This window comes from Dama dama, chromosome 19 (genome assembly GCF_033118175.1).
Source record: "Dama dama isolate Ldn47 chromosome 19, ASM3311817v1, whole genome shotgun sequence".
Lineage (NCBI taxonomy): Eukaryota > Metazoa > Chordata > Mammalia > Artiodactyla > Cervidae > Dama > Dama dama.
Genome location: NC_083699.1, coordinates 47,931,041 through 47,945,400, shown reverse-complemented (window position 1 = coordinate 47,945,400; position 14,360 = coordinate 47,931,041). Strand labels below are relative to the sequence as shown.

Sequence of the window (14,360 nt, the reverse complement as noted above, 5' to 3'; positions counted from 1 at the left end):
CTTGCGACCCCAGGAACTGCAGCACACCAGGCCTCCCTGTCCATCACCAACTCCCGGAGTTCACCCAAACCCATGTTCATTGAGTCGGTGATGCCATCCAACCATCTCATCCTCTGTCGTCCCCTTCTCCTCCTGTCCTCAATCTTTCCCAGCATCAGGGTCTTTTCAAATGAGTCAGCTCTTCTCATCAGGTGGCCAAAGTATTGGAGTTTCAGCTTCAACATCAGTCCTTCCAATGAACACCCAGGACTGATCTCCTTTAGGATGGACTGCTTGGATCTCCTTGCAGTCCGAGGGACTCTCAAGAGTCTTTTCCAACACCACAGTTCAAAACCATCAATTTTTCGGCGCTCAGCTTTCTTCACACTCCAACTTTCACATCAATACATAACCACTGGAAAAACCATAGCCTTGACTAGACGGACCTTTGTTAACAAAGTAATGTCTCTGCTTTTTAATATACTGTCTAGGTTGGTCATAACTTTCCTTCCAAGGGGTAAGCGTCTTTTAATTTCATAGCTGCAATCACCATCTGCAGTGATTTTAGAGCCCAGAAAAATAAAGTCAGCCACTGTTTCTACTGCTTCCCCATCCATTTGCCATGAAGTGATGGGACCGGATGCCATGATCTTAGTTTTCTGAATGTTGAGCTTTAAGCCAACTTTTTCACTCTCCTCTTTGACTTTCATCAAGAAGCTCTTTAGTTCTTCACTTTCTGCCATAAGGGTGGTGTCATCTGCATATCTGAGGTTATTGTTATTTCTCCCAGCAATCTTGATTCCAGCTTGTGCTTCCTCCAGCCCAGCATTTCTCATGATGTACTCTGCATATAAGTTAAATAAGCAGGGTGACAATATACAGCCTTGACATACTCCTTTTCCTATTTGGAACCAGTCTGTTGTTCCATGTCCAGTTCTAACTGTTGCTTTCTGACCTGTATACAGGTTTCTCAAGAGGCAGGTCAGGTGGTCTGGTATTCCCATCTCTTTCAGAATTTTCCACAGTGTATTGTGATCCACACAGTCAAAGGCTTTTGCACAGTCAATAAAGCAGAAATAGATATTTTTCTGGAACTCTCTTGCTTTTTCGATGATCCAGCGGATATTGGCAATTTGATCTCTGGCTCCTCTGCCTTTTCTAAAACCAGCTTAAACATCTGGAAGTTCACAGTTCACATATTGCTGAAGCCTGGCTTGGAGAATTTTGAGCATTACTTTGTAAACATCAGCTACTGTTATTATTTCATATAGTAGTAGTTGCCATCATCTGCCTTTGTCTATTTCCTATGTATCCTCTATAGCCAAAAGATTTTGTCAAGTTTTCCTCCATGATTACAACTGTAAAAAGTGTACTTTTCATGTAAAATTATGATAAAACATGAGGTATGCTCGCTGCATCTTCCCCATTCTATCCCTACCCCATTAAAGAATCATTGTTGTAGCAAGAACTCTTCTAGAGTCTGATGTAAAGCAATGATGAAGAAAAAAAATATTATTACTACTACCGTCAGCATTTATATAACATCTGTATGTCAAAAATTTTTTTAAATATTAAAACTCTCTTAACATTCACAACCCTCTTACATGTATTATTTTTATCATTATTGAAACTGAGGTGCAGAAAATAAGTCACACAACTAGTAAGTGGTGCTAGGAATCAAATTCAGTCAGCCTGGCTGCAGACTACATACTCTTAACCACTATAGTATATGGTAAAATATGACACTGTTTTTACTATACAAGAAGGTACCTAATACCTATCTCTAAATATCTGAATGCCTGTCATGTTGGATACGGCAGACGTGACACTCTAGTTAATAGAAAATGAATCACTAGTTGAAAGATGCAGAGACACAAATTTTAACTAAACATAATAAAACACTTTTGAGGAATGAGAGTATCTGAAAAGGGACTAGGTGACCTTAAGAGGCATTTCATTTTAGCATACCAGGTCATTCAGGTAAAGATTGTACAGAAATATATTTATTCATTTTATTGGTCATAATCCTGTTAAGTCTTTTTTAAAATTTTTTTATTGAAGGATAATCACTTTACAAAAGTCCATCTTGTTGATCTATTTATTCTAATCTGTTAAAATAATTTCAAACTGTGACTGCCATCTATCACTTTGCATTAACAATTTTATGTAATCTATAAACTTGAAAAACATGGTTTTTATGTCTCCATCCACATTAGTACTGAAAATACTGATCAGAATAGATGTCACCATATACCAAGGTAACACACCACTAGAAACCTTTCTCCTTATTGAGATCCACTCGTAATACTCTACATTAGTACAACATAAAACATACGAGAGTTTATCTTTAGAAAACAGAATAAAAAATATATTTAGCATTCTTAATATTACAGTATTCAATCAGATGTAGACCTCTTTCATCATACTATTACATAATCCACATTTCTCTATCACTGTCCCAAAGATGATGATGATAATAGTGATGATAAAAATTATAACCAATGTGGGCTTCCCAGGTGGCGCTAGTTGTAAGGAACTTGCCTGCCAATGCAGGAGACCTAAGAGACATGGGTTCGATCCCTGGGTTGGGAAAATCCCCTAGAGAAGGGAATGGCAATACACTCCAGTATTCTTGCGTGGAGAATCCTATGGGCCGAGGAGCCTGGAGGGATACGGTCCATGGGTCACAAAGAGTAGGATATGACTGAAGCGACTTAGCATGCATGCATGCAAAACTAACACAGAGTACTTCCTATGTGCCAGAAAGTTATAAACTTTTTGCATATATTATATATTTTTAAAATATTTTTTATTTATTTAGTTGTAGTACATAGAATCTTTGATCTCTGCTGCAGCATGTGGGATCTCTTAGTTGTGGCATATGAACTCTTAGTTGCAGCATGTGGGATCTAGTTCCCTGATCATGGATCAAACCTGGGCCAGCTCCATTAGGAGCATGAAGTCTATGCCACTGGACCACCAGGGAAGTCCTAAACCTTCTGTATATATTAAATAACAATAATCTTATGAGGTAGATAATATTATTAACTCTATTTTGCAGATGAAGAAACTGAGGCACAACTGGGTTAAATGACTTGACTGAGATGACACGTCTGGGACAGGGCAAAAACAGGATTTGAACTGAGGCATTCTGGCTCTAGATCTGTGCACTTAATGACAACATTATGTTACCTAGTGTATAAAATGGTCATACCTGAATTTAAACAAAACCACTTCTTCCACCCTGGCCATGCAGTACACTGTGCCAGGCAGGGATTTAATTTCATCTTTCATAAAGACTGAACTCCTTCTTACTGGGCATATCACTGGACAGACTACTTAGGTTTTGATTTGGGCTAGAGTAGAAGAGTAGAGTATTCACTAGACCAAGAATCATATCACATATAAGGGGAGTTAATTCTAGCTGCTCCCAGGGACTTCCTGGCGGTCCAGTGGTTAGGATTCATGCTTCTGCTGCAGGGGGCACAGGTTCGATCCCTGGTCAGGGAACTAAAATCCCACAAATTGTGTGGCCTGGCCAAAAAAAAAAAAAATTAGCCAAAAAAATATTTTTTTAGCTCCTCCTTGTACTTGTACCTTAACTTGTACCTTAACTCTAAGTTAAGGTGAATGCATTGACCCTAAGAGATTCTTCATGAGATTAAGGAACTTTCTAATACTTAATTTCTAAGTTATGGTAAGGATCAAATGAGAGATTCGAAAACAAACTCCCTAATGTTGTTTGTCTTTCCACTGTGCAATCTCCTGTTCTGGACAGGGACCATTTTCATTTGGAGAGTCAGTATCATTTGGCCTGTGTGATCTTCACCCTTCATACCATCAGATACCACATGCCTAACCTGAACCAATTAGCACATCACTCTCCCAGGCCACAGACTGGGGAAGAGGGGGATAGGAAAGGCACTGATAGGTGACTTAAGATAGTCCAATCAGAGTGAATCCCAGGACCTGTCAGATGGAAATGCTTGGACAAAGATTTGTGAATTTAAACCTGGAGACACGCTCTTTCCCGGCTGGAACGATGGAGCGTGCAGAAGAGAAGAAAAAGAAGGTTCCTGCTGTGCCAGAAACCCTTAAGAAAAAGCAAAAGAATTTCGCAGAGCTTAAGATCAAGCGCCTGAGAAAGAAGTTTGCCCAAAAGATGCTTCAAAAGGCAAGGAGGAAGCTTATTTATGAAAAAGCTAAGCATTACCACAAGGAATACAGGCAGATGTACAGAACTGAAATTCGAATGGCTAGGATGGCACGAAAAGCTGGCAACTTCTATGTACCCGCGGAACCCAAATTGGCATTTGTCATCAGGATCAGAGGTATCAACGGTGTGAGCCCAAAGGTTCGAAAGGTGCTGCAGCTCCTTCGCCTCCGGCAGATCTTCAATGGCACCTTTTTGAAGCTCAACAAGGCATCAATTAACATGCTGAGAATTGTGGAGCCATACATTGCATGGGGGTACCCAAATCTGAAGTCTGTAAATGAATTACAAGCGTGGTTATGGCAAAATCAACAAAAAGCGAATTGCCCTGACAGACAACACATTGATTGCTCGATCTCTTGGGAAATACGGAATCATCTGCATGGAGGATCTGATTCATGAGATCTATACCGTTGGAAAACGTTTCAAAGAGGCAAACAACTTCCTGTGGCCCTTTAAATTGTCTTCTCCACGAGGTGGAATGAAGAAAAAGACCACCCATTTTGTAGAAGGTGGAGATGCTGGCAACAGGGAAGACCAGATCAACAGGCTTATTAGAAGGATGAACTAAGATAGCTATCAGGATTATTTTTGTAATCTGGTCCATTAATAAACAATTGAAACAAACAAACAAAAAAACCTGGAGACACAACCCTAGGAACCATCTATGACAATCTAGTGGTCATCCTATAACCAGGAAGAGTCCTTCTCAAAGTAGACAACACAGAGAAAGCAATAATGATGATGGAGAGGAGCCAGATCCTGAATTGCCTAATTCTGCCATCCAATGCACTTCCCTTTTTGCTGAAACTCAGGTAAGTTGGGTTTCTTATCACTTAGAACCACAAAATCATAATTGATACATCTGATACCTGGCAATGAGCCCTAGCACACAGCAGATGCTCAATAACTATTTGAATAAATTTAACTAAAAAAAAAAATACTCCTTTGAAATTTTTAAAAACACTACACATCTTAGTATTTTGTTTTGATGGAAAGATGTCAACTACTTGTCAATTTAGAAGTGTATCAAAGATGGTAAAATAAAGCTCTCATCCCGTCAAAAGTACTTTTCCTTATCTGCTTACATATAGTTCTTTTATTTCCCAAAGATGACTTTTGTGTCCTATGCTGTATTTTACACTATACTTTAAACTGAACATTATGCATCAGACAAACTGAAGTATAATGATCCTTTGGATTTAGAATAAATACAACTAATATTTTTTGTTTTATAGTGTAAAATATGTCTGTATATTTCCACTTTTTTAGGAGGCAAGAAAACACCAAGACCCCAGACATTCCATAATAAGCCTAAAAGAATTTAGAAATTATAGGGAGATTAACTCTCATGCCTTTCCTCTGGAACTATTACTAAAGCTATTTTTAAACTTTGACTTTATAGGTCGCCCATGTTTTTCATTTTTCACTGGCTCTCTTAGACCATGTTCCTCATATCTACTAACTTACACACCTTGAAAGTATATAGAAAAATTAATAACCAGTGCCTAAACTGATGAAAAAAATTACCCCCAGTTTCGCTAAAGTTCCAACAGACAGCTGCCAGAACATATCGAATTTGTCAGAACATACTGAGAAAAGGTATGTGAGAGGATGAGAGTGTACTGAGGGCAGCAAATACATTCTGGCTTTTCTGTTCATTATACTGAAAACTATACTTTACCTAAAACTTTTATAAAACTATATAAACTATATAAAACTTTTATAGCTTTACCTAAAACTATACCACCTTCATTATACTTACAACTGCCCAGTAATCACTGAATATCTCCAACAATGAGGAACAATACTTCCCAAACTCTCTGTTTATGCTAACTGCCCCTTTGTAATCAACTAATGCTATTCAAGTAAAATGAGTGATGTCCCCGGAAAAGGAGGAGACTTTAAATATCTACATTCCAGAGTGAAAACACACGCACACACACAGAGTGGCTGCCTTAATATCTACTTGACAGTGGGTAGTAGGGCTGGGGAAAGATGGCACCTCCTCAGAGCCAATACAGTTACAAGAGCAAAATGAGGATGGGGAGCAGGAGATTGCCTAATAATTTGCAGACAGATCCTGGTTTCCAGCCACAGCACCCACATTAATTAAGCTGAGTCAGAATGAAAACAGCTGGAGACAAAATACAGTGCCTCCCTATTGAGCCCATCAGGGTGGGCCAAAACCTCCTATTTCCTTAGCTGTTTATCCTTCCCAAAAGTTTCTATGTCAAAAGAAGTTGTAACAAAAAGAGGAAAATAGAGCTGGTATTTAGAATGCAACATTTGTAATTTTTCCAACACTGCTACATATTCAGTCCCAGATAAGTCACTTCATCTTAGTCACTCAAATTCCCCATTCAAACACAGAATCTAAATATAGACATAAATACCCACACTACCACCACCCTGGCTAGTAAGTGCCTTAGTGTCTTCAAACTGCTTTCAAGATATAGAATGTAGTATCTGCTCCTGTGATTTTTACCCAGATTCACAAAATCTGGCTCCATTTCTGCTGACTCACCTCCCAGTACACACTGCTAGCCTTGTTCTTCAGTGTTCCAGTAGATGCCTGCTTGGAGAGATCAACTCTGCTATTAAGGAAGCACACAAAAGAAGTGGAAATGTGTGTCAGCGGGAAGGGGTGGCAGGACGGAGATATGGAGGATAAATCTAATCAAGTGTTTTTCCAACATGAATGTCTTGAAGGAGACAATATGTGGGTGCTGGTATTCACATGCTAGTGTTTTAAAGATGAAAGTCTCCTAGAAGTGCAGTTTTAGAAACTCCTACTCAATTCCCTTCTATTCTACTCCGTTATTGCTGGTAGATTTACTAAGCACCCCAGGGTGAAAGAGGAGATGGACACTGCTTCTTAAGCTATGCAACAACCTAAATAGTAGAAGCTGCAATCATATATACTCTTCAAGTTTCAAAAATCTAACTCAAATTTGACTGAGTACTACAGGAACTATCTGAGTGAGAAAAAAAAAAAAGGAGACAAGAATTTTTCCTTTGCCTTCTATTCCTGCTTCCCCTCATCCCTGGGCCTACAATAATTTCCCTCAAAACAACCCTATACTCAGGATGAGATGGTTGGATGGCATCATCGACTTAATGGACATGAGTTTGAGCAAACTCTGGGAGATAGTGAAGGACAGGGAAGGCTGGCACACTGCAGTCCATGTGGTCACAAAGAGTCAGACACAACTCAGTGACTGAACAATAACAGCAATTTTCTACTGGCATACTATGCCCAGTTCCAAAGCTAAATGAGCAAGCATACTTCATATTTGTTATCTTTATCTGCTTCTACTACTGTGGAGTTTAATAAAGTAGTGCTCTAAGAGGCAAGCTCTATGAACTTCTAGGTTAAAGTGAATCAAATATTGTTGGCATTAATCATGTCATTTGCTGTACATTAGGCCTTCCCACAGATAACAGTGCAGCCACATCACCCTTTGTGTAAAGATCTTTGAAGCTTGAGGGAGGATATATCTAGCCCACAGTGGGAGGAAGGGCTGGATTCAAGAACCAGCAGAATTCCTACAGCAAGGGTCAGCAAACTACAGCTTACAAGTCAAAAATGGCCCAGAGTCTGTTTTTATAATTAAAGTTTTTCTGAAACACAGCCATGCTCATTCACTTATGTACTGCCTATGGCCATTTTTGTGCTACAACTGCAGAGTTGAGCAGTTGCAACAGAGACTGTATGACCCGCAGAGCTGAGTATTTACTATCAGGCCCTTTACCTAAGAAGTTTGCCAACTCTATTCGAAATGAAAACAAGATCAGTTTTATTAATAATTTGGTAGCAAACTCTACCTAGATTATGTAAACAGTTCCAATGTAGAGGACAGTGCTAGAAATAGAATTATTTCAAGAAACTGTACCATAACTTTATTTAAAACAAACAAACAATTTATTTGGCTGCACCAGATCTTAGTTGCAGCATGTGGGATCTAGTTCTCTGATCAGGGATCAAACCTGGGACCCCTGAATTAGGGAGCTTGAAGTCTTAGCCAGGGAAGTCCTCGCATATAACTTTCTGATACAGGATTATGGCAATTTATGTCACTAACCATAAAATTAAAAGGTGCTTGCTCCTTGGAAGAATAGCTAACTTAGAGTATTAAAAGGCTGAGACATCACTTTGTCAAAAAGGTCTGTCTAGTCAAAGCAATGGTTTTTCCAGTAATCCTGTAGAGATGTTAGAATTGGATCATAAAGAAGGCTGAGCACTGAAAAACGCATGCTTTTGAATTGTGGTGCTGGAGAAGACTCTTGAGAGTCCCTTTAGACTACAGGGAGATCAAACCAGTCAATCCTAAAGGGAATCAACCCTGAATAGTCATTGGAAGGACTGATGATGAAGCTGAAGCTCCAATACTTTGGCCACCTGACGTGAGGAGCCGACTCACTGGAAAAGACCCTGATGCTCGGAAAGACTGAAGGCAGGGGCAGAAGGGGGCAACAGTGGATGAGATGGTTAGATACCATCACTGACTCAATAGACATAAATTTGAGGAAACTCCAGGAGACAGTGGAAGACAAAGGAGCCTGGCATGCTAAAAAGTCCATGGGATCGCAAAGAGTCGGACATCACTTAGCGACTACAACAGTAACAACGTCACTAACCAGTATATATCACTACACCACATAGAATAAGTCAAAAGAATGCCTGCTTTGGGAAATTCTAAATGTAAAAGTGATTTCACAACATTATCTGCACAGACAGATTAGTCTTAAGTCAGGGCTCAATGTTACTCCTCAATATTTAGGATCAGTAAATGGCCACATCTAAGATCTAAGCTTTGAACTTGATCTCTCCCTCCAATTTCTCCAGAGAAACACTTATTCAACAAACACTGAGTGGGCACTTACTCTGTGTCAGACTCTGGGTTAGTCATGGACCAAAATAAAGTTTGTGCTTAGGCCTGACCACAGAGGGTTGGATTTCAGGACAGAGATTATCCTAAAAAACCAGAAACTTGTAACAGTTCTTACAGTTGAACAATGTGCTCTGCCACTATCCTACTGGAAGAATCAGTGTATAAACCCTCTGTTTAAATTTTGTTCTCCCTAAACTGGGTTATATCTCTAACGCAGGGTCTATGACAGATTCAGGGAATCTGGGATTTAGACTAAAAAAAGTATATCTTTATTTTCACTAGCCTCTGGCAAATCCACCATCTTTCAATTATGAATGTAAGCCACAACAGTAATAGTAGACTCAGTAAAATAGACTTTGTCACCAATAGATATCATAGATATTTTAATATAATATTACACTTGGTACAAATATCTTGAAATACTATTTAAACACATGATCATTTAAAAATTATCATAGTTATAAGACCCACTGATAGACAGCAAGCTTTATTTACTATGTTAAAAACTACATGTGCTATTTCACACATTTAAAAAATATTTTGATAACTACCTATCAATACAATTTGTTTTCTTTATAATTTATGTATTTTTTTCATATAAAAACATTAATCAAAAAAGGGAGTTCACAAGGTTTCACCACAATGCCAAAGTGTTCCATGGAACAAAAAAGATTAAGACTTAGGGGCCAAAAAAACAAACAAACAAACCAGAATCACCCAGTTTCTATTAAGTGCCATACACTCATTCTGTTCTCTAATATAGAACAAAGATTACAAATCACTATTTTTAGCAGCCTTCACTTCAAACTGGTTTGCAAATAGTTGTGAATGTGATATAACAGCATAGCAAATCCATGGGTTCCCCTGACAGACATTCTAGTCCAAATGCAGAAAGCTTCAAACTAAACTTTCAACAAGAGAGTTACCAACAGAAAGGGAGGAAAAAAAGACAGAAAAACAAACAAATCTCCCTCCAATCCTGCTATGTATCTATCTACTTATGTGATCTGCAAACAGGAAAATACAGGAAATTCACTTATTTATATTAATGAAGTATGTAAACAAACCTAACACAGTGCCAAATATATACTAGAGACTCACGGTTTGTTTTTTCTCCTTCTAGAATGGTGCCCTGGTATATACTGCAAAATAAAAGTATGTAAAAATGTATATTCCCTGAATTTACTGTTAAATTACAGAGGAAGGGAGTTAGAATTTAAATTTTGTCACAAACCATTCATAAACAATTAACAAATCATATGTCATACATGTGTTCAGGTACCTATTTGACAGGAATATTGTGAAAAGAAAAGGTTAGGACTAGAAACAGAAAGGTTTAAGCTTAGGAAAGAGAAAGTGCTAGAAGTTACTGTCTAGGCAGATAAGCAAGAAAGTTGAGCCCTGTTCTCACTCTCTTCTTCCTATTATTTTCTAATGTGACTTATGTAGACATAAGTAAAAGATGTAGAATCAGCCACAATCTTGAATAAAAAGGAGCTCTCACAGTCCAGTGATGATTGGGAAGTAGCCTGACTTTAGGACTTCTCTAACTGAAAAAATTCGCCCTAAATCATGACTTTTAGAAAAATTTATTCTTTCTAATCTATTTCAGGAGAACATAAATGTTAGTGTAAGAACTTCTGTTTGATTCAGTAGGAGGAATTATCTCTATTAGGAAAGTCAGAAGATCTGGCTTCAGATGAGAGTTATGCAAATACTGTGAAAGAAAAACATAAGAAAATTACAATTATTATTATTTTGTCCTTATCCATCATTATTATGCTAGCTTTTTCTATGAATATTTCATAAATTAATCAGAGTTTATAACACAAAGAGGCTATTCAGTTCCCAAGGGGAATCACGTCTAACCTACAGATTAGATAGCTCCACAGGAAAATCATGAATGAGGGCAGATGGTTAACAAACTCCATGAGATTGTATACTAAATGTGGTTAGTATGCATATTTTTCAGATTATTAAAGGACTATTTAACCAGAAGAACAGCTTTCTCTGCCACAATAAGGAAATCTAAAGCAAAAGAAAGCAATAATTCTTCCCATAGTCAGTGTTAACATCAGATAAAGTCACCAGGAATCCAAGGCTCTGACTAGATTCTCCTTACGGAATCGCGTATCGAAAAAGGAGATCCCCAAGAAAAATAAAACCTCACCTGTTTATGAGAGAAGACATCATAGGCTGAGGAAGGAATAATGTTCTTTCTTAATCAATTAGGCCATTATATTTGTTTCCAAAAGGAATTTACAAAGCAGGTCAAATCAAAAAGAATCATTTCATTCAGCAAACACAAATAACCCCAGAGGCAGTGCTGCAGTCCCCAAGCCTGAACGTCTTCCCTTTGGTGATGAGTAACCTTTAAGTAGTATATTCTGTTCTAGGAACAAATTCTTGAGTAGTTCCTTTTAGTTATATAGAATGTAAGCCCAGTAAATATATAATATTCTAGAAACAGACAATTTTAGCTAAACAAAGGCTCTCCCTGGGACTTCCCTGGTGGTCCAGTGGCTAAGACTCCACACTCCCAATGCAGGGGGCTGGATCAGGGTACTAGATCACAAAAGCCAAAACTAAAGATCCTACATACTACAAGGAAGATTGAAGATCCCTTGTGCTGCAACTAAGACTGGTGCTGCCAAAAAAAGGCTATCCCTCACCATTTTCAACTGATTTCTGTTTAAGTATCGTTCTGAAATCTCTTCCACTATGACAGTGTATATGTGTATAAAGGGTGGGAGTGACTATCAGGTAATCAGATAAATACAGTGTCTGGTAAGTTAAAACTGTCTCAAGCTTCTATTAGATATATTTTTTAAAAACACTAAGTGACACAATCAATAAGTAGCACCTTCTACAAAGGGCTGTAAAAGAGGAGGAAGTAGTGAAACTCACTTCAATTTCATCTGCATCACTAACAGACCTGATGAAAGGGCATCAGTAGGAAATAAACCCATGCTAAAACATCAGTTGAATTATCCACAGCATGGTATCATTCCCAGTAGGCCAGTTTTGGCCTCCAAAGTACAAAAATCATTGAGCTGGATAGCTAAATACATTAAAGCTTCTCCTCTGTGACATTCTAGTCACCACTGTTGACCTCTCCAGGTCATCCTGTCTTCTCCATGATGATCATCTGTTCACCACAGATTACTGCACCAAATTTCATTCTCAACCAGTGCCTTTTTACTAGCAATTCTCTGTATTTACAGAATCATTAAATATTAAGATTGAAAAGGACCCTGAAGGTCACTTTATTCTCAGCAGAATCTTTTCTGTCTCTATCTTCAGTTTCCTTTCTAAGCCTTGTTTCTACCCTCTTCAAAGCTTCTCCTTTACTCAGTGTCTATTCCTAACAGTTTTTCCCATCATAAAACCCTATATCCTCACTGCCTTTCTAAATATCACTGTCCCTATTTCAATATATAAGTACTGGTTCTCCCAACTGAGGACCTGAGTTTCAGTCTTCAGTTAAAACTACTCCAATTTTATTTGGGAAGCCTTCTTCAGTTAAGTCAATCTGGTGGAGGATGTGCCCCAGCCCCAGATCTTCCTAACTGCATCTTGGTATTTCCAAATAGTCCCCTCACTGTAGAATCATGATATTTTAGGCCAGAAGGAAAACTCAGAAATAATCTGGTCCAATGTTTTTCCAACTTTTTACTACATTTTAAGATACATGAAATTCATTTTGCATCATAACCTCACACATACATAACTGAAACAAGTTTCATGAAATAATACTATTATTATGTGAAAATTTCAGATCTATTTCTTTTTTTTGTAAATTTCAGGTTCCCTCCACTAAATGGACTACACAACCCAATAACAGGACAGAACCCACAATTTAGGAAACATTCATCTACTCCAAACTTCCCACTCACGGCGGAAGAAACTGTAGCTCAACGGTGAGGTAAGCCTCCCAGCCACAAGAAGTCTGTCCATCAAATTAAACTCAGGTCTGTCTAACTTTCTCCACCCAGTCACCACACCCCCTACTCAAACAAAACGCTACAGTACCCTGTCCAGTCACTGATCCCACAGTCTTCTCCAACTCAGCCCCCTCAAAGTTACTGCTCCTTGGTTAGAGTCCCCTCGCAGCTGTTGCTTCATGTTCCCTTAGGTCAGAGTCCTCTCACAGTTACTATCCATCGATCAGTCTCCTCCGAGTCGTTGGCCCTTGGTCACAGTTCCCCGCTGTCACTGCTTCATACTTCCTCGGTCATAATCCTAACACAGCCTCTGCCTCGTGTTCTCCGAGGTCAGAGCCCCTTAGTATTCACTTCTGCTGGGTCACAGACCCCTCGCAAGCAGCTACGTCTCAGCCACAGTCCCCTCGTTGTCAATGCCCCTGGGTCACAGTAGCTTCGGAGTCGTAGCCTCACACTCCCCTCGCTGTCACTGACCCACTCTTCTTTCAGTCACTCCTCCTGGCGGTCCCAGCACCACAGTTTCTCCTCTCAAACAGAGCCGCAAGGATATACACACACCCGGTCCTTACCTGCAGCTCACGTTTCCCCGGCCCCTGGTCACTGTCCCGTCGAATTTCTCCAGAGCGCCGCGTCACTGACAAGGGAAATTGAGGAGGTTGCGGGGAGACGCCCGGGAAAGGCAGCTGACGGAAGCGCGGACCGGAAATCCCGCCTATTGCCCGCCCTCTTATCACTCCGACCACGACTTCTCTTCGAAAACCCCCTCTGACACAGTGGTTCCGCCTCCATAGAGGCCCCAGGGGCCTCTATGAGCAGAACTCACCAAGAGCCAACAAAAAATGGCAAAGGGTCACTTACCTTGCTAAATTGGACTATGCGGTGAAGAAATGGGATGTACCTTGTAATAAGACAGGTCTGTGGCTTGTCACTCTTGCTTGCTGGCAGTCCGTCAAGAAGCGTTAACGTGGTGGCTCGCCTTTTGCCCAGCTCCGGGTTTAGTCCCTCCCAGGCGGACCTGTCCGTTTTAGTCCTTCCTGCTCTATCCCAGCGCCTGACGCGGTGCCAGGCACTCGTATACCAGCACATTCACAATGCAGATAGCCGCGACACCTTCCAACCTTGACACCCCCTACCTCCACACCATGGTCTGCAACTGCTTCACACAGCGCCAACCTTTCCCTATTGGGTGACGTGAAGAGACGCACGTCCGCCAACCAAGTCCTGTGAAAAGCCCTCTGTGTTCCGATTGTTTCTAACCCAGATTGGCTCACCAAGAGATGATCCCTAGGTATCAACTGGGGGCCATCTGAGCAGGAACAATTCTTGAAT

General features: G+C 39.7%; 1 protein-coding gene and 1 pseudogene across 5 annotated transcripts in view; one reads left to right on the top strand and one right to left on the bottom strand.

Annotated features, from left to right (window-relative positions):
• Positions 1–14,211, bottom strand: part of PCYT1A (phosphate cytidylyltransferase 1A, choline) — a 47,002-nt gene extending 32,791 nt beyond the window's left edge. Inside the window, exons 1-3 of one of the 5 annotated variants that reach the window (XM_061166922.1) lie at positions 13,890–14,211; positions 13,601–13,665; positions 11,258–11,283 (exon numbers count right to left, since the gene is read on the bottom strand). The gene's annotated coding sequence lies outside the window, so the exon portion shown is untranslated. Of the gene's footprint in view, positions 1–6,719; positions 6,741–11,257; positions 11,284–13,600; positions 13,666–13,889 lie in introns of those variants that run through there. The other 4 variants (XM_061166919.1, XM_061166920.1, XM_061166921.1 and 1 more) reach the window with 4 other exon arrangements.
• LOC133073461 (large ribosomal subunit protein uL30-like) lies at positions 4,007–4,786 on the top strand (annotated as a pseudogene).
• Positions 14,212–14,360: the final 149 nt, after the last annotated feature.